Here is a 20,175-nt window from a genome sequence, read left to right on the forward strand (position 1 = left end):
ATTTTTTTCCACTGACCCCCAATGAATTGGTTTTAGCAGGGGTGCCCTGAGACCTGAAAATTATTTCAGTGGTTCTTCGGGATAAAAAATGGTTGAGAATAGCCGTTCCAAAAGCTTAGTTCTCAAAAAACACACAGAAATACAGTTCCATGTTTGGCTGTTTATCATAGTAGCAGGCTAAATTGAAGTAGACCATAGAAATATAGGATCAACATAAAAGTCACAAGGAGGCCTCTGTGTCTGCCATCGCACCCCATCTCCAGCAAAGATTCTGCCAAACGCTGGTTGAAACAACACAAGGGATGGGTACATTTTGTATCTAGTATTCGAGAGAACACAGCTTAAAGCATAGTTCCCAACTGTCCCTGAATTCCAGGGACTGTCCTGATTTGGAATAAAGTCCCTCTATCCCTCTTTTCTACTCATTTGTTCCTCATTTTGGTCTGATCTATATAGTTGTATATAAAATGCACTATTTATCTTTCAAGAAGTGTTTCTCAGTGCTAAACCTTTCACCCAATTTCTAAATCGCTACATTTGTATATTTTAAAAGCCAAAATAAAGAAATAGTAGTGGTAAAAAAAGTACCTGTGTGTTTACCTAATCATTTTTTTTCGTACAATTCTCCTTTGAGAGGGCATCACAAGGGGTGTGCCCTATGTCTACATACTTTTGCTCATAGGTGTCCCTCAGTCACATCTCAAAAAGTTGGGAAGTATGCAGTGGCAGCCCATCCATAGGGGGCACACGGCCCTCCATGTCCAAGTGTCCCGCCGCCTAATCTACATGAGGGGTGCTGGACCTATGGATTTCAATGTTGTTTTTTTAACCACTACAGCCTCGGACCAATAAACACCTTAAGGACCAGAGGTCTTTTTCCAATTTCGCACTGCGCTGCTTTAATTGGTAATTGCGCGGTCATGCAATATTGCACCCAAACGAAATTTGCGTCCTTTTCTTCCCACAAATAGAGCTTTCTTTTGATGGTATTTGATTGCCTCTGTGATTTTTATTTTTTGCGATATAAATGGAAAAAGAGCGAAAATTTTGAAAAAAAAATATATTTTCTTCTTTTTGTTATAAGAAAAATCGAATAAACTAAATTTTTGTCATACATTGAGGGCAAAATTTATTCAGCCACATGTCTTTAGTAAAAAAAATGTCAATAAGCGTATATTTTTTGGTTTGCGCAAAAGTTATAGCGTCTACAAACTAGAGTACATTTTCTGGAATTTACACAGCTTTTAATTTATGACTGCCTATCTCATTTCTTGAGGTGCTAAAATGGCAGGGCAGTACAAACCCCCCCCCCAAATGACCCCATTTTGGAAAGTAGACACCCCAAGGAAATTGCTGATGGGTATGTTGAGCCCATTGAATATTTTTTTTTTTTGTCCTAAGGGATTGAATAATGACAAAAAAAATAAAAATTTTTACAAAAAGTTGTCACTAAATGATATATTGCTCACACATGCCACGGTTATATGTGGAATTGCACCCCAAAATATATTCCGCTACTTCTCCCGAGTATGGGGATACCACATGTGTGGGACTTTTTGGGAGTCTAGTCGCGTACGGCACCCCGAAAACCAATCACCACCTTCAGGATTTCTAAGGGTGCAAATTTTGGATTTGACTCCTCACTACCTATCACAGTTTCGAAGGCCATAAAATGCCAAAATAGCACAAAACCCCCCAAAATGACCCCATTTTGGAAAGTAAACACCCCAAGCTATTTACTGAGAGGCATGTTGAGTCCATGGAATATTTTATATTTTGCCACAAGTTGCGGGAATATTACAAACTTTTTTTTTTTGCACAAAGTTGTCACAAAATGATATATTGCTCACACATGCTATGGGCATATGTGAAATGACACCCCAAAATACATTCTGCTGCTTCTCCTGAGTACAGGGATACCACATGTGTGGGACTTTTTGGGAGCCTAGCCGCGTACGGGACCCCGAAATCCAAGCACCGCCTTCAGGATTTCTAAGGGCATAAATTTTTTATTTTACTCCTCACTACATATCACAGTTTTGAAGGCCATAAAATGCCAAGATGGCACAAAACCCCCCCAAATGACCCCATTTTGGAAAGTAGACACCCCAAGCTATTTGCTGAGGGCCATGTTGAGACCACTGAATATTTTTTTTTTGTCCCAAGGGATTGAATAATGACAAAAAATTAAAAAAAATTTTTTTTTTACAAAAAGTTGTCACTAAATGATATATTGCACACACATGCTATGGGCATAAGTCAAATTACACCCCAAATTAAATTCTGCTGCTTCTCCCGAGTACGGGGATACCACATGTGGGGACTTTTTGGGAGCCTAGCCACGTACGGGACCCCAAAAACCAAGCACTGCCGTCCGGATTTAAATATAAAATGCTACCACAAAAAATGTTAGCGATCGCAGGGATCAGGCCTGACTCTGCGATCGCTGCAGTTATGTGTTTAGTGTTTTGTAAGTGACAGTGATCGATCGATACTGCACTTGGGTGGGCTGGGCAGAGGGGCAAAACGCAGGTGCTAGCAGGTATCTGGGCTGATCCCGCTAACAATGCGTTTTTTTGGAACCCTGAACTGCTGGGGACGCTAGTATAGATCTGATCAGATCAGATATTGATCTGTTCAGATTCTATACCACTACAGGAGGTTTATGCTTTGCGTGTGGGTGTTAGCGGTACTGGCACTAACCTAGCGCTGCCTGGGGCGACGCAGACCCTGACCCTAAAATCTAATTGATATCACCCGCCGGGTGATCAGGGGGTTAAACCTTTATTGGGTAATAAATGGTGGGTGCCCCGATGCTATAAAAAGCAAACTAACCAGAGTCACCCGTAACACTTATACGGTGATCAGTGGTGAAAGGGTTAACTAGGGGCAATCAGGGGGTTCAAATTTTTATTAGGTAGTATATGGGGGTCCCTGGCACTATATAAAAACCTGACGGGGAACCTAAATAACTAACTGGCTAACCAGCATCACCAGTGACACTTATACCGTGATCGCTGGTGAAAGGGTTAACTAGGGGCAATCAGGGGGTTAAAACCATTATTGGGTAGTATATGGGGGTACCTAACGCTATAAAAACCTGGCGGTGAACCTAAAAAAATAACTAGCTACCTAACGACACTAGTGACACTAATGCAGCGATCAGAAAAACGATTGCTTAGTGACACTGGCAAAAGGGGGTGAAAGGGTTAACTAGGGGAAATCAGGGGGTTAAAACCATTATTGGGTAGTATATCCGGGTACCTAGCGCTATAAAAACCTGGCGGTGAACCTAAAAAAAAAATAGCTACCTAGCGACACTAGTGACACTAATGCAGCGATCAGAAAAATTATCGCTTAGTGACAGTGGCAAAAGGGGGTGAAAGGGTTAACTAGGGGCAATCAGGGGGTTAAAACCATTATTGGGTAGTATATCGGGGTACCTAGTGCTATAAAAACCTGGCGGTGAACCTAAAAAAAAAACTAGCTACCTAGCGACACTAGCGACACTAATGCAGCGATCAGAAAAATGATCGCTTAGTGACAGTGGCAAAAGGGGGTGAAAGGGTTAACTAGGGGCAATCAGGGGGTTAAAACCATTATTGGGTAGTATATCGGGGTACCTAGCGCTATAAAAACCTGGCGGTGAACCTAAAAAAAAAACTAGCTACCTAGCGACACTAATGCAGCGATCAGAAAAATGATCGCTTAGTGACAGTGGCAAAAGGGGGTGAAAGGGTTAACTAGGGGCAATCAGGGGGTTAAAACCATTATTGGGTAGTATATCGGGGTACCTAGCGCTATAAATACCCGGCGGTGAACCTAAAAAAATAACTAGCTACCTAGCGACACTGATGCAGCGATCAGAAAAATTATCGCTTAGTGACACTGGCAAAAGGGGTGAAAGGGTTAACTAGGGGCAATCAGGGGGTTAAAATCATTATTGGGTAGTATATCGGGGTACCTAGCGATATAAAAACCTGGCGGTGAACCTAAAAAAATAACTAGCTACCTAGCGACAGTAGCGACACTAATGCAGCGATCAGAAAAATGATCGCTTAGTGACACTGGCAAAAGGGGGTGAAAGGGTTAACTAGGAGCAATCAGGGGGTTAAAACCATTATTGGGTAGTATATCGGGGTACCTAGCGATATAAAAACCTGGCGGTGAACCTAAAAAAATAACTAGCTACCTAGCGACAGTAGCGACACTGATGCAGCGATCAGAAAAATTATCGCTTAGTGACACTGGCAAAAGGGGGTGAACAGGTTAACTCTAGGGGCAATCAGGGGGTTAAATCTTTATTGGGGGGTGATAGGGGGCTACCCTGGACCTAACACTAACTGCCCTGACAGTTTTAACTGTTACAACTGACACTGAATGCATTGATCAGTAAAGAAATGATCAATGCAATCAGTGACACTGTGACTGGGGGGGGAGGGGGATCGGGGGGCGATCGGGGGGGTTTGTGTACCTATGTGTACCTATGTGTCAGTGTAGTGTTTTGGTGCACTTACTTTTAGTCTCCTCCTCGTAGTCCGGTCAAAAAGACCGCCCCGAGGAGAATGACATCACTTCCTCCTTCCTGTGTAAACAATACACAGTGGGAGGAAGTTCGTCATTGGTCAGGAGTGATCCAGAGGGGGTGGCCAGAAACCAACGGCCATCCCCTCATCACGGATCGCTCCTGGAGGGAAACAGACCGCCGTATCCAGCAGGAGGGGGTCCAATCGGACCCCCCACCCGCTGGAAGGCAGGCACGTACATCTACGTGCTTGTGCCTGCCTGTGCCATTGTGATGATGTACAATGGCAATACGGCGGTCCTTAAGTGGTTAAGCACTTGATCAGAGTCTGAGGCTCTAATTGGCTTCAAAAAAGGGCACCCACTTGTGTGACAATAGCAAATTAATATTCGCTATTGTCTTCCTGATTCTCCTCCTGGCCAATTAGGAAGCAGTTCCTGAGACCCGAATACCTAGGAAGTCTTAAGACTCCCAGCCAATCGGGTTTCAGTCAGGGCCCGCTTCCTGTTTGGCTTGCAAGAGAAGCGATGAACCCATAGCGAGGAGCTGCAGCCCGGATCCATGTCTGCCTGATCTGTCATCTTCCTAAGGTAAAGAGGCCTCTGATTACCGCCGTATTCCCGTCGGCCTCCCTCGAGGGGGGGACCGCTGCATTCCTGCCCATCTTCCACAGGGAGGGTGGCGTTCGTTCGCTCCCCCCCAAAATATTGAGCACCATCCGCCACTGGAAGTATGTTAAAGTATAACATGAGTTACATTACTGTGCTTATTCTTACATTGAAGGTCATAATTCCAATTCCCATTGGGGTCTATTTATCAATGTGTTCACTTAAGAATTACACTATTTTTACTCAAGATTCATACATCTTCTAATTGAAATTTAGGTGAAAAATATGCAAATCCTGTGTGAAAGTTGTGTGACTTGGGTTAAAACATTGATAAATAGACCCCTTGGTTTCAGACCTATTCGTTTTCATATGGTTTGCAAATCCTTGGCCCTAGTGTAAAATATGGTTATGCTCTACATTTTTGTTGACATGTGTAGGCAGGGCCTAACCAGTGTAACTAGAATTGCGTAAACACATGCGTATACTTAAACTTTGTTTACATTGTAGAAATCAACTGTTCAAATAGACAAAGTGAAAGACAATTGCAGCAATGGCACTACACATGTTGCAGGTCATACACTTCTTCAGGCAGAAGAGGGCACTATTTATCCACAAGGCACTTTCCAAAAGTAGGATTACAGACAGTAACATACCACAGAATGCCAGAGGAGTGCCCTCCTTGGAGGGGCTATGATATATCTTGTTCAAACTGCAATCCCCAAATGTCCTTGCAGATATCTGGTTGCCAGTGGGAGACTGTCCCAGGAAACTAATAGAGGAGATGCATAGGGGTTGATTTACTAATGGCAAATAGACTGTGCAGTTTGCAAAGTGCAGGGGCTCCAGAACTTAGTAAATGAGCAAAATCTCAGCTGCTTTCCATCATCCAATCATGTTTTTATTTCCCTTGCATGTAATTGGGTATTCTTTGCAAAGTGAACATTTACCTAATTTGCTAAGCTTTGGAGCAACTGCACTTGCAGTGTGCACAATCTAGTTGCCTTTAGTAAATCAACCCCATACTCTCTTTTGTATTTAAATCTGTGTCAAGATGGCTGCCCAAATCCCATGGGATTTTGGTATTTTATAGGATATGTCATCTTCCCCAAGATGGCTGCCTGGAGCCCATAACAGGGAACAATTAGTCCTCAATGGGCTCCTGCCAACCTGAAGAATTGGCAGTGTCAACTTCAAGTTGCAGGATCTACTGCAGTCTCCGCATGCTAATACTAGAGTGTCATAAGTGTCAGGAGTCTTGGTGTAAACATATACAGCCTTTGCTAAATTTTAGTGTGCTGAAAAAGGAGGATTAATGTTGAATGAATACACTACATGACATCTGATCCCAGAGGAACTGCTCTCTTTGGCTCTGTCTGCAAATGCTCTGCATAGGCTGCAATTGTAACTGTGGCCTCTCTTTCTCTCCTTGTTATTGTGTTACGATTAATGTATCAATACCAGTGGAAATTATGCCATAATGTGAACCCATAGAGAAGCAGGAATGACCTACCATATTGTTAAAGTGTATGTTAATTAATCTTCTTTTTTTTAGATGGAGTAGGAAAAGGTTGGAAAATCAGGTTTGTATCGCTGTCTGGTCCCCTTTTGTACAGAAAGCGATGGGAAATCATAAATGTTACAGTTGTCACTGAAAGGAAGAGGTAAAGGGATATCTACATATTCTACAATGGGATATCTGTTTCAGTGACAACTGTCTAAATGTCTAAGACATGATAAAAAATATCAGGGATCATAAAGAATGCATACACATGTATGCAAATATGTGATATGAAATATCCAAGTTTCATATTATCTGTATGCTATCCTGTCTATTCTGTTCATCAGCACTTGTGGGGAGTGAGGAAAGGGTGCTACCTTCTCATCCCCCTATTGGAAGATCTCTGTAGGAATTAGTCATTCTTTGCCAGGAATTGGGCATCTCTCCCATCCATGCTCTGCACACAGCTTGGGCTTTGAGAGCAGAGCTCATCCTCCCCACACAACACATATCTGAGACTGGAATCCCTTACACACAAGCTGCACAATGTGTAGCTGCTATTTTGCAGCTCTGACCTGTGAAATCCTCTGGTCGGAATGTCAGTAAGGCTACAGTAGCCATTTATGCACTGTGCAGATTGTGGCTGTGTGTAAGCGAATCTGATTTCAGCTACGTGTAGGGATGGGGGGAGGAACTCTGCTGAGTGCCCTGCCAGAAGTGACTCCTCTCTTTTGCCTTGCCATAAGTGACTCCTATCTTCTGCCCTGCCAGCAGTTAACTCTGTCCTCTGCCCTGCCAACAGTGACCCATGTCCTCTGCCCTGCCGGCAGTGAACCCTGTCCTCTGCCCTGCTGGAAGTGACCCCTGTACACCACCCTATTGACCCCTGTCCCCACCTCTGCTGCCCCCTATCCACAGCTGTGCTGACCCCTGTCCTCAAGTTTGCTGACCCTTGTCCTCCACCCCGTGGACCCCTGTACACTGCCCTACAAGCTAATATCTATTGTACTCTGCCCTACAAACTGCTGACGTTATTCTCTGCCCTGCTGACCTCCCATCCTCTGCCCCTCTGACATTTTTTACTGCACCCTCAAATCAGACAGGCTAGAGCGAGCCCTGCCTGAATGCCTGTAAATAACCACAGAATAGTGCAGCTCCGACTGCCCACGCATTGCTGATATGTTCTAGGAAGAATCACACATCAGATATTAATTGCTAATTGTTTTTGAAAAACCAAATTAAATGGTACACTAAATATCGCTATTTACAGAACAGTTGAGTCAAGAGAAAGTAGAAACAATATAAAACAAAAACGCAAATTAGCAAACAATTCAACAGCAAAACAATGGAACACCAAAATAGTTTCCTATCGAGTGGGCACAATGTGAAATCAAAATACAGTGATTTTCCACGGTTTCACGGAGGTGATTATGATATAGTCAGTATGGCTTCCCTATCTTTTGAAAGCAAACCAATTTCATGAGCTCTACATTCTGCCTTTCAGCTTCAATCCGATAAGCTCTAGAATTTGAAAGCTAAACGGGAAGTTCATTAAAACTGGGACATCAAAGAATGCATTGTGATAACTGCAGACAGAGATAACATGGACTTAGGGAAATACAACGCTCAGAATATTGACCATAACATGTCATTTACAGTGAAGGAGGTAGGTTTTAACCTGATATTGGGAACATTGTACAAGTCTCATGCTCTTAACATTGAGGTCTCATGCACACTGGACATTTTTTCTGCTGCCCCTAGGGGTGTCTGGTGCTTTTTTTTCAGTCTCTAAATCCCACTGCATGCCAGCCTATGTGTGTCCATACACACATAGGAATTTAAAGGAGTTTAGAGGCAGAAAATAAACCCACAAGCAGCGCATCCAGGAGCAGAGGCATTTTGGCAGAAAAATGCTTGACACATGTAAACGAGTCTAAACGTGCGTTAACGCTAGGCACATTTAGCGCTTGAATGTCAGTTCATTTCAATGGTCAGAAGAAATTATTATTCTGGTCAAGGAAATTTATGAATTAACACCTAAGCTCCTGTAACGTCTGAATATGGTACACGTGTTTTCAAGTGTCAAGCAGTTTTTCTGCCAAAACGTTGCTGCCAGAAGGAAAGGAGTCTAGGGGAGTTAGCAAAAGGTCCAGTGTGCAAGAGGCCTCATACCATCATTAAATCATATAAGATGCAAAGTAGAAAACATTGGTTCTTAACCCCCTTAGCGGTAATCCCAAGTGTGGCTCGGGGTTCATTTTCAGTACCGAAAGCTGTAACCCCCGAGCCACAATCAGGATCGCATGGCAGGATCCAGGCAAAGTTACTTACCTTGTCCCCAGGATCTGGAGGAGAGAGATATATTGTATCTCTCTCTGTCCTTGCAGAGTGAAAATAAAGTGTGTGTAAAAAAATAAATAAATTAACTAATAAAATTAATAATAAAAACATAAAATAAAAAATAAAGAAAAAAACCTAGACCAAGGTTTGATCTAGGTCATTGCCAGGGTTAGTGTTTGGAATGTTCAGAATATTTTTTTTTAATTAGTAGTAGTGTCAGTGTGTTTTAGGTAGGATAAAACAAATAAGCAAAATACACACTATTATTTTTGGACTGTACTATGGGTACATACAACAACTAACATACACATATGTGGTATTGCAATCGTCAGGAGCAGGATAATTTATATTGAGTTGTTCTTTGGTGGAAGGTTATGGTAGTACCTAGAAATATACAGCTAAAAAGAAAAAGAAAAATATTTTTTTTACTATTTTGGGGCAGATTCCTTTGAACAAAAAAAAGCTGGAGGTATTCATTACCATTTACCACCAAATGAAAGCTCAATTTGTCCTGAAAAAAAAAACAAGGTATACCGTATTTTTCGGACCATAAGACGCACTTTTTTCCCCAAGAAATATGGGGGAAAATGTGCCTGCGTCTTATGGTGGGAATATACGCTTGCCACCGCCCCTGCCGGTGGGAAAGGCCGCAGCTTCGGCTTAGCTCCGGAGCGGCGGCCATCTTGGTGCACCCGCCATTTGCAATGTGATCGCTCTGTCAAATGACGGAGCGATCACTTGTAAACAAACCGACGTCATCATGTACAGTGGAGGGGAGAGATCGGATGGCAGCAGCGCTATGGGCTACATCTGTAGTGCCCACAGCGCTGCTCTGTGACAAGTGCAGTCACAGCCATCCCTCCATACCCTGCCAATACTCTGCAATTTTCTGCCAATACTCTGCCATACCCTGCCAATACTCTGCAATACCCTGCCAATACTCTGCCATACCCTGCCAATACCCTGCCAATACTCTGCCAATACTCTGCCATACCCTGCCAATACTCTGCCAATACCCTGCCAATACCCTGCCATACCCTGCCAATACTCTGCCATACCCTGCCAATAGTCTGCAATACCCTGCCAATACTCTGCAATACCCTGCCAATACTTTCTATGGTAATGGTCACTCTGCATTTTCTATGGTATTGGTCACTCTGCATTTCATGGGCACTGGAAAATATTTTAGTACACCATTTGGTTCAAAATATTATTTTTTCTTGTTTTCAACCTCTAAAACCTAGGTGTGTCTTATGGTCAGGTGCGTCTTATGGAGCGAAAAATACGCTAATTCACCTGGATGCACAAAGTAGTTGTGATGACATGTATGATTTTACTAACACACGTCAAAGTCATAAAATTGAGCTTAGGCATTAAGATTTGATTTACCCTTAGGCGCAAAGGGGTTAAATTATACCTGTGCTGTGTCCATTCAGGACTTCCCAACAGGTTCATTAAATGTGAGTCATCGCATCTGTTTATACTCACCTTCCCTTCACTCCTCCACCACTCCATTCACCCACATGGACAAGGAGAAGGCATTCTTGTCAGAGCTTCCACAATGCTGAGAATCGTCAACCTGGCAGTGCTGGATGCGCTGAGCAGCCGAATGCTAAGCATCAGTGTTGTCATATGGGAGTTTTAGGAATGTATCACATGCTCCCCCATAACCAAATATATTGGGTATGTCTCTTTTCATCCCCAGACAAATGGAATGGTAGGTGGAATTTCTGCACTTGAGTTCCTAGCGCCACCAACAGTACATGTTTGCTACATTGTATAGAATCCAAACAAAGACTCATTTAGTTATCTTCTTACTTATCCAAGCAGAACACACAACTCCAGCTAGTAGAACTTACTAATGGAGGCCTTGAGAAACCCAAAGAGTCAAGTGGTAAAGTCAGCATGCCTGTGACCATCGAAAACTGAAATAGGTGGACTAATCATTTGATAATAAAACAAAAGGCAAATATATCTTTTATCCATATACTACAGTTAGGTAAGAGTGTTTGGGATCTGTTGTCCCCCCTCTTTCTTCTTGTTTTTCTACTTCCCCTTTATATTTACCATCATACTATCTTGGCATTTTTACTTTATTATAGATGCTTCCAATCTGCATCTGTTCCTGATGAGTGCCAATACGACCACATCGGCAGTTCGTCTGTTCGGCGAATTCAGAATTTTGTGGACCGTTCGCACCAAATTCGTGTGGCAGGAACGGCCCAAAGGCACTACGCCATCGCAGTGCATTGCTGGCTCATGATTGGCCAAGCATGCACTGTGACCCCGCATGCTTGGCCAATCACAGCACTGGCAGCGAGGAGAGCCATAATTGACCACAGGCAGGATGCCTGTGGCCAATTATAGCTCAGGGGGTTTAGTACACGCCCCACACTATATAAGGCCGTCAGCGCGGAGGCCTTGTGTAGTGTGTTCCGGCATGCAGGGAAAGAGCTAGATAGGCCGGGACAGTGTGTTCTTTTCTCAGGCATCTGCAGGAGTTAAAGTGGGTGTTGTGTGCCTCCAGCACAGTATACACCTGTATCTCACCTTTATACCTGGGGTTCTCTAATACAGGCATCTGCAGGAGTTAGTGGATGTTGTGTGCCTCCAGCACAGTGCAGTATACACCTGTATCTACCCTTTATTGCTGATGTTCTCTAATATAGGCATCTGCAGGAGTTAAACTGGGTGTTGTGTGCCTCCGGCACAGTATACACCTGAAGATACCCCTTATTGCTGGTGTTGTCTGTTGCATATCTTGCATATTAGCCTTTAAAATGAGCACTTTTGATTTCGAACGTTCGAGTCCCATAGACTTTAATAGGGTTCTAAAGTTGGTACGAATTTTTGGTCCGTTCGAAGGTTCTGATGCGAACCGAACTGGGGGGTGTTCGGCTCATCCCTAGTATACAGCTTTCCTATGATGCTAGCTCACAGTAACCATGTGCAATATATTAATTCTATTATATACTTTATTATAATGAACCATTTCCATCATTATTTATCATATTTATATGTTACCAGGTTTCACCCTTGGATCGACATACCTAAGGTCCATTACAATGTGTATCACGTTGGACTAATTGTGTATATATTTATGAATTGTTTAGATTATATCCACTGCAACTTACTATATATATTTTTTACTTTTTTACGTTATGTATGCCCAATGTCATAATAAACATCTATTATTTTACAATTATTGGTTGGTTTAATTTAGGTATGTGCTTCATATAAAGTCCCACAAGCCCCTCTCCTTTTTCAAAAGGCAAATATAGTCAATTTAAAACATAAAGATATCAGTTCAGATAGTCTGCTAAGCCTATTGAAACCAGCTGATTAATGGTTGGTACTCCACTTATCACTATATCGATAATACAATTCCCTTATAAAAGTGTTCTCCAAAGCTTCTCGAGAAATACAATATTTGAATACTTAATTAATTACTTAACTACAAATATTGTGGCGTGGCATTGTGTGGTGGTATTGTGGTGTGGCATTATGTGGTGGTATTGAAGTGTAGCTGGAAGGGTTAGAAACTCTGTCAGGTTTTTATTGTTGCCTGTGTCCCCAATGGCAAGGATTACCAGTATCTTATTCACCTAAAGATATAACACTGTTCTTTGAGTGTACATTTTCAACTCCTTTAGTTAATCAGCCTCACACATTCTACTTCTATTCCAGTAAAAGCTAGAAAATAACACCCATTTGCTATTTATTTTGAAAGAATAACACTAAGAATGACTATGTGTTATTTTCGATCTAATTAGTAAAGGGAAAATGATATAGAATTCATTTCATTCATCTAAATATAAAACTGTTAGTGAAGTTCTCAGGAATTGTTACCTTTTAATAAATTTTTTCTACCAACATTTTTAGCTGATAAACTGTTTTGAAATAATAGCTTGGTAAAGACAGTTGTCAGCAACAACTTTATAGAGAATATCAACTGTCTTTGTTACCTATCTGAAAACTAAGAAGAGGATCTACTCAAGAGGGCATTTTCATTTTTATTAACTTCAAACAGCCAATTCACTTGCAGGGGGATAACAAAAAACCCCAAAATAACAGGAGGTTATCCTGCAAAAGATTGTTTGATGCAAATGTTGGTTCACTTTACCAACAGTGACAATGACACCTGGTGTGCGATCTTCTCTGGGTGTCAATAGATTTCTAATGACACCTTCAACTCAGTATGTTTGCCTGCACCAGATTACCTAGTACCGAAGTACCATGAAATCTGGTTGCAGTGTGTTTTTAAAAATAGTGCATGCAGTACTTCTGGCGTGATCCAGTGCATTTTCATCCCATTCATACCGCATATTATATTTATGGTAAAGAAAGAAAAGTGTAAAAACCAACTGTATCAAACCCAAATGAATAAACCTATGGTATTTGTGGAAAGCTACTATTTTAAGTGAACAGTGCATGTTTAGATGATAAAAAAAATTATGAAATGATAGTACATAGTTATTTGTGAAATGACAAATAACCAACATTTTCACCAAAAAGTCAGAATACATGTGTGTGTCATATAAACCGTTGTGAAACCCAAAAGGATACAGTCTCATATGCGTAACATGTAATATCCAAATAAGGTGGATTTCCCAAAAATCTTCCTCCCAGTGTCATTCACACTCTGAAACAAAAAAAAAGCAACAAAAACTCACCAGATACTTACAGTATAAGCAGGGTTTGACAAATCCTAGGTGCCAGGTCGTCATGGCGAATTGCATCCTGGCACCTGGGCTTTTGTCAGCCACATTCAATGTTGCAGGGATGCACCTAGGACATGTGGTTCTGGGCACCAGGCAGGTTGTTCTTTTCTACATTTTGCCCTACTGCCAGGAAGCAACAGGGAACACTTGTCAGGTGGAAGCATTCGGGTGGCTCTGCTGCTGCCCAATTGCTTCAACACACACAGGTAACGTGCCCACCACCGCTATGTATCCTAGGTTCTGTTTGCCAATATGCAGGCCAGGGACTGACATAGCCAGAGCTGCAGGGTAGAGGGGAGGAAGCAGAGCGGACACGCGTCTGTTCTCCTCCCTATCTTGTGCCTAAACCATAAGCAATGTGTATGACGTCATGTCCGGGCCCCTGTTGACAGTTTCCCCAGCCAACATGTCCAGGAAAGAATGTCATGCAGTGTGATCAGCACTGCGTTGTATTCAGTGGAGCACAGGGGATACATGCAAGGTATTTTACATATTGTTACATATCACCACGCAAGTGCACAAACGGCTCTTACGTTTTTTAGCTGGCTCTTAGATTCAAAGCAAATTTGTCAAGCCCTGCTTTTAATCTTTTGTCACAGGGGGCCCCGCAATGCAATTTCTCTATAGTGGCCATCTCTGCTTTACAATTCCATAGGCATCCAGAATGACCCCAGTTTGAATCAGAAGTGCCTGTAAGAAAAGCTACTAAATAACAGTGCAGGGCGAACAGGAACCGCCCTCCCATCCATACGTCCAGCCCCCTAATCTACATGCGTGGCGATGGACACATGGATTTATGAGGCTCTAATTGGCTTCAAAAAAGGGTGGGCTCGGGGCGCAGTGAGCCCACCCACTTGTGTGACAATAGCAAATTAATATTTGCTATTGTCTTCCTGATTCTCCTCCCAGCCAATCAGGAAGCAGTCATGTGACCCGATTGGCCAAGGGGTCTTAGGACTCCCTGGCCAATTCTGTCTCAGGACACACTTCCTGTTTGAGTGGGAGGAGAATCAACGGCCGGCTCTTCATTTCCCCTGACTCCGAAGGTAATGCCCTGATCACCGCCGTCCGTTTCCCATGCTAGCGGGGGAGGGAGGGTGGCCGATTTCTGCATTCCTCTCTGTCTGCCGTGGGTAATAGGGGGTTGTGGTCACCGCATTCATGTTCTGTCTCTGGAGGGGTGGGGGTGCGATACTGTGGGGGAGAGGGAGGGTTTGGTGTTAGTTTGCCGTCCCTGTCAGGAACTTACCAGCAATAGACAGGCACAGCTGCGTTCACACAGGCGTCGACGCGTGTTCCCTGCGCGTTCGCGTACGCGTTCGCGTGCGCGTTCGTTTACACGCTAATATGTATCGTCGTGTGTGCCGTTCGTGCGCGCGCTCGTTCGCATGGTCGTGAGTGGCGTTCGTGCGCTACTTCCCGCCACTGAACGTTTAAAGGTTCCTCAAGCGCGCTGGTGCGGCGCTGTTTCGTCTCAGCTCCTGAGTGCCTGAATACCTGATTCTGAACCTGATTACCTGCTACCGTTACCGACCCGGCCTGTTTGACTTCTCTGCCTTCTCCGAACCCGACCCGGCTTGCCTGACCTCGCTACCTCTCCTGCCTACGATTCCGTTGCCGACCTCTGCCAGTTTTACCGACACTTCTTGCCTCCTGTTGCCACCTGCCTGCTTACCCTGACCCGGACCGTCTGACTCTGCTCCAGCCTTCTGCCTGTTCAGTGATCGGCTCCCGAAGCTACTGTCTGCATTTCTCAGCCTTCCAGTAAACCTCCAGTCGCTCAGCCTTTCCAGAGGATCCTCTGCTCTACCATCAGCTCCAGCGGTCCTATCCAGCAGGCACTCCTACCCACTGTGCTCTCGAGACCGCTGTCTCCATTCCAGCGGCTCCTGAACCAGCGTTGTAAGAGAGGTCTCCTCCTACAAGTCGGGCTCCCACACCTGGACCCTAACAGTATGAAACAGCCATGACTGAGCCCGCAGGAGAGACCTCTCCCATGAAGGAGATCTGCACGCATCTGTCGGCCCTTACCCAAGCTGTAAAATCACTGCAGGATGGCTACACCAGACTTGAAGGACAGGTCCAGAACCTTACTGATACCGGTCACGCGGCTCCTGCTCCTTCCTCCCCACCAGCACAGCCTGCCGCCTCACCATCTGTTGTCATGCTTCCACCTGAACCAAGGGTACCCATCCCAGAGAGGTTCTCTGGGGATCGAATCAAATTTCGGGCCTTTCGGAACGCTTGTCAACTGTATTTCGCCCTACAACCACGGACTTTTTCCCTAGAAATTACTAAAGTAGGGTTTGTAATCTCCCTCCTGCAAGGAGAACCCCAGACCTGGGCCCACCGCTTACTTGAAGGAGATTCAGTCTCGACCTTCTCTCTGCAGTCCTTTTTCGAGGCCATGGCCCAGCTTTACGAGGATCCCCAAAGGACTGCCACGGCTGAGTCTGCCCTGTTTGCGCTCCAGCAAGGCCGCAGACCAGCCGAGGATTACGTTATGGACTTTCGACGCTGGAGTGCAGACACGGAATGGAATGATGCAGCTTTGAGACATCAATTTCGCATGGGGTTATCCGAGGGGCTTAAAGACGAACTTGCTCGAGTTGGCATACCAGAAACTCTGGAGGCCCTGATCTCCTTGGCAATCCAGATTGACCGTCGTCTCCGGGAGCGAAGATCAGAGCGCTCCGCTCAGCAAGGCCGCCCAGTTTGGATGACAGCAAAGGCCCCAATGCCTGCTTCCCGTTATGTGCCTCCGACCAGCTCCATTCCGCCTTGTACGACTCCTGACACCTCTGAGCCCATGCAATTGGGACTAATGCGCCCTGCTTTACTCCCGGAGGAACGCGCACGTCGTCGGCAGCTGAACCTCTGCCTCTACTGTGGTGGTTCGGGCCACTATGTCTTCAACTGCCCTGTCAAGACAAGTAAGTGTCTATCTCCTGCTTCTGCCAGTCTCTCTGCATTGTCTGCCAACTCAACCCACCTTGCTGTTCCTCTTCTACTACAGCTCCAAGGAAGGACGGTGACAGTCAACGCTATCATTGACTCCGGGGCGTGCAGCTGCTTTATTGATTCCACCTTTGCTGGCCAGCAGGGCATCCCGTTACGAGGCAAGGCTCATGAACTCTCAGTTTTCCTGGCCGATGGGTCCAGCATCAGTTCTGGGAAGGTAATCCAAGAGACTCTTCCCCTGCCTGTCACCATCTCCTCTCTGCACAAGGAATTCCTGACCCTTGATGTGATCTCTTCTCCAATGTTCCCGATCATTCTGGGCATACCTTGGCTCCAAGCCCATAACCCCTACATCAATTGGGTCACTAGAGAAGTCACGTTTCCTTCTTCCTATTGTTTTAAGCACTGTCTAACAGACTCCACCAAACCTTCTGCCACCCTTTTATGTGTAGACTCTGACCAAGATCTACTTCGGACTGTACCCAAGCATTACCACGACTTTATTGATGTTTTCAGTAAGAAGGGAGCAGACACTCTACCTCCTCACCGCCCCTATGATTGTCCGATTGAACTACTCCCTGGGGCCGAGATCCCTTTCGGACGCATTTTCCCTCTATCAGAAAAGGAGCAGGGGGCACTTAAGACCTACTTGGACGAGAACCTAGAGAAGGGGTTCATTCGCCCTTCAACTTCCCCAGCAGGAGCTGGAATCTTTTTCGTCACCAAGAAGGATCAGACCCTCCGACCATGTGTGGACTATAGGGAGTTAAACAAAATTACGGTTAAGAACCGCTACCCCTTACCCTTGATACCCGAACTCTTTCAGAGACTGAGGTCCGCTATCATATTCACCAAGCTTGATCTAAGAGGAGCCTATAACCTAGTTCGCATTCAGGCCGGGCACGAATGGAAGACAGCCTTCCGGACCCGATTTGGGCATTATGAATACCTAGTAATGCCCTTCGGGCTCTGCAACGCCCCGGCCACATTCCAACACCTAATCAATGACGTATTCAGGGATTTCCTTGATGTATTTGTGATTGTCTACCTGGACGACATCTTAATATTTTCCAGCTCCCTCGATCAGCATCGGGAACATGTCCGCAAGGTCCTAAACCGTCTTCGCCAACATCGACTCTACGCAAAGGCTGAGAAATGCGAATTCGAGTTACAGAGCATCCGATTCCTGGGACTAGTGATCTCCCCAACGGGCATCAAGATGGATCCCCAGAAAGTATCTGCTGTGCTAGACTGGCCAGCGCCTCCGGATAAGAAGGGCGTGCAACGCTTCATCGGCTTCGCGAATTTCTATAGAAAATTCATAAGAGGCTTTTCAGCTATAATTGCGCCCATCACGCAACTGACCAAACAGAACTCTCGCTTCTGCTGGACTCAGGAGGCCCAGAGTGCCTTTGAAGAACTTAAAGGACTTTTCACGTCTGCCCCAATTCTCAGTCACCCGGACCCGTCTCTACCCTTCATCCTCGAAGTAGACGCTTCTGAAGTGGCCATAGGAGCGGTCATTTCCCAACGTCGAGGCAACAAGGACCTAATGCACCCTGTGGGGTTCTTCTCCAGGAAACTCTCTTCCGCAGAGAGAAATTACGACGTGGGCGACCGAGAATTGCTTGCTATTAAAGCTGCCTTGGAGGAATGGAGATATCTGTTGGAGGGCGCTGCTCACCCGGTACTAATATATACAGATCACAAGAACTTAGAGTACCTAAGGTCTGCCAAGCGACTAAGACCCCGACAAGCCCGCTGGGCCTTGTTCTTCTCACGTTTCTCCTTTCATATCACGTACCGGCCCGGATCGAAGAACGTGAAACCAGATGCGCTGTCACGAATGTATGACAACCCCAAAGACTCATCTGTCCCTGATACAATCCTGCCTGCCGGAATTTTTTTACTTTTACAGTCAGACCTACTTTCCCTGATCAAGGAAGCATCCTCTGACTCCGCAAAACCCCCCGGAATCACCCTAGTGTCCAGAGACGGCCTGTTCTGGAGGGGAAGTCAAGTTTTCGTCCCCAAAGATGTCCGAGTCAAAGTGTTGTCCCTTCTTCATGACCACCCGCTGGCAGGCCACTTTGGGGTCCGTAAGACCCTTGAGCTCGTACGACGCACGTTCTGGTGGCCCAATCTGAAGGACTTTTGCGAAAAGTACGTCAGCTCCTGTCCCGTTTGCATTCAGAACAAGACACCAAGGAATCAGGCTTGGGGACTGCTAAAACCCTTACCCGTGCCCGACAGACCCTGGAAAATGATTAGCATGGACTTCATTGTCGAGCTCCCATGTTCTGAGGGGTGCTCGACTATCTTTGTGGTGGTAGACCGGCTATCCAAAATGGCCCATTTCTTACCCCTAAAAGGGACCCCATCTGCCGTGGAGACTGCCCACGTATTCATTAAGGAGATTGTGAGGCTACACGGAGTTCCTGCAAATATAGTCTCCGACAGAGGAGTGCAGTTCACCTCACGTTTCTGGAGGGCCCTGTGTGAAATCCTGAAAATTGAGCTGGCCCTGTCCTCGGCCTATCATCCCCAAACTAATGGGCAGACAGAAAGGACCAACCAGACTCTTGAGCAGTATATTAGGTGCTTCACATCATTCGTGCAGAATGATTGGGTGCCCCTGCTGCCGTTGGCAGAATTTGCCTATAACAATGCTTGTCATTCGGCCACCGGTCAATCCCCTTTTTTCGCCAATTATGGCTTTCATTTAACCTTTTTGCCTGATTTTCTTTCAGAAACCTCAGTTCCAGCGGTCCAGGAGACAGTGGACTTCCTCAGCCACAATAACCGGGTGTTGCAGGAGGCAGTGGCCAAGGCCCAGGCAGACGGTAAGAGAGCCTTTGACCGGAAAAGAAGAGGGGAACTGACCCTACAACCGGGCGACCAGGTATGGCTTTCTACCAGTAACATTAAAATGGCTTGTCCTTCCAGGAAGCTTGCACCTAAGTTTATGGGACCATTCCCGGTTAAGAGGAAAATTACCGTATATACTCGAGTATAGGCCGACCCGAATATAAGCCGAGGCCCCCAATTTACCCCCAAAAAAACTGGCAAACTTATTGACTCGTGTATAAGCCGAGGGTGAGACATGCCTGTCCATCCCTGTGTGTGTGTCCGTCCATCCCTGTGTGTCCGTCCATCCCTGTGTGTCCGTCCATCCCTGTGTGTCCGTCCATCCATCCCTGTGTGTGTGTGTGTCCATCCATCCATCCATCCCTGTGTGTGTGTGTCTCCATCCATCCATCCATCCATCCCTGTGTGTGTGTGTCTCCATCCATCCATCCCTGTGTGTGTGTGTCTCCATCCATCCATCCATCCCTGTGTGTGTGTGTATCCATCCATCCGTGTGTGTGTGTGTGTGTGTGTGTGTGTGTGTGTGTGTGTGTGTGTGTGTGTGTGTGTGTGTGTGTGTGTCCAGCCTACCTGTGTCCCGAGCCTTTGTCCCGAGCCTCCGTCCCGTGCCTTGCCTCCTTGCCTCCGTCCCGTGCCGTGCCTTGCCGCCGTGCC

Source organism: Lithobates pipiens, unplaced genomic scaffold, assembly GCF_037356315.1.
Source record: "Lithobates pipiens isolate NorthernLeopardFrog02 unplaced genomic scaffold, aLitPip1_a1.2 Scaffold_19, whole genome shotgun sequence".
NCBI classification, from domain to species: domain Eukaryota; kingdom Metazoa; phylum Chordata; class Amphibia; order Anura; family Ranidae; genus Lithobates; species Lithobates pipiens.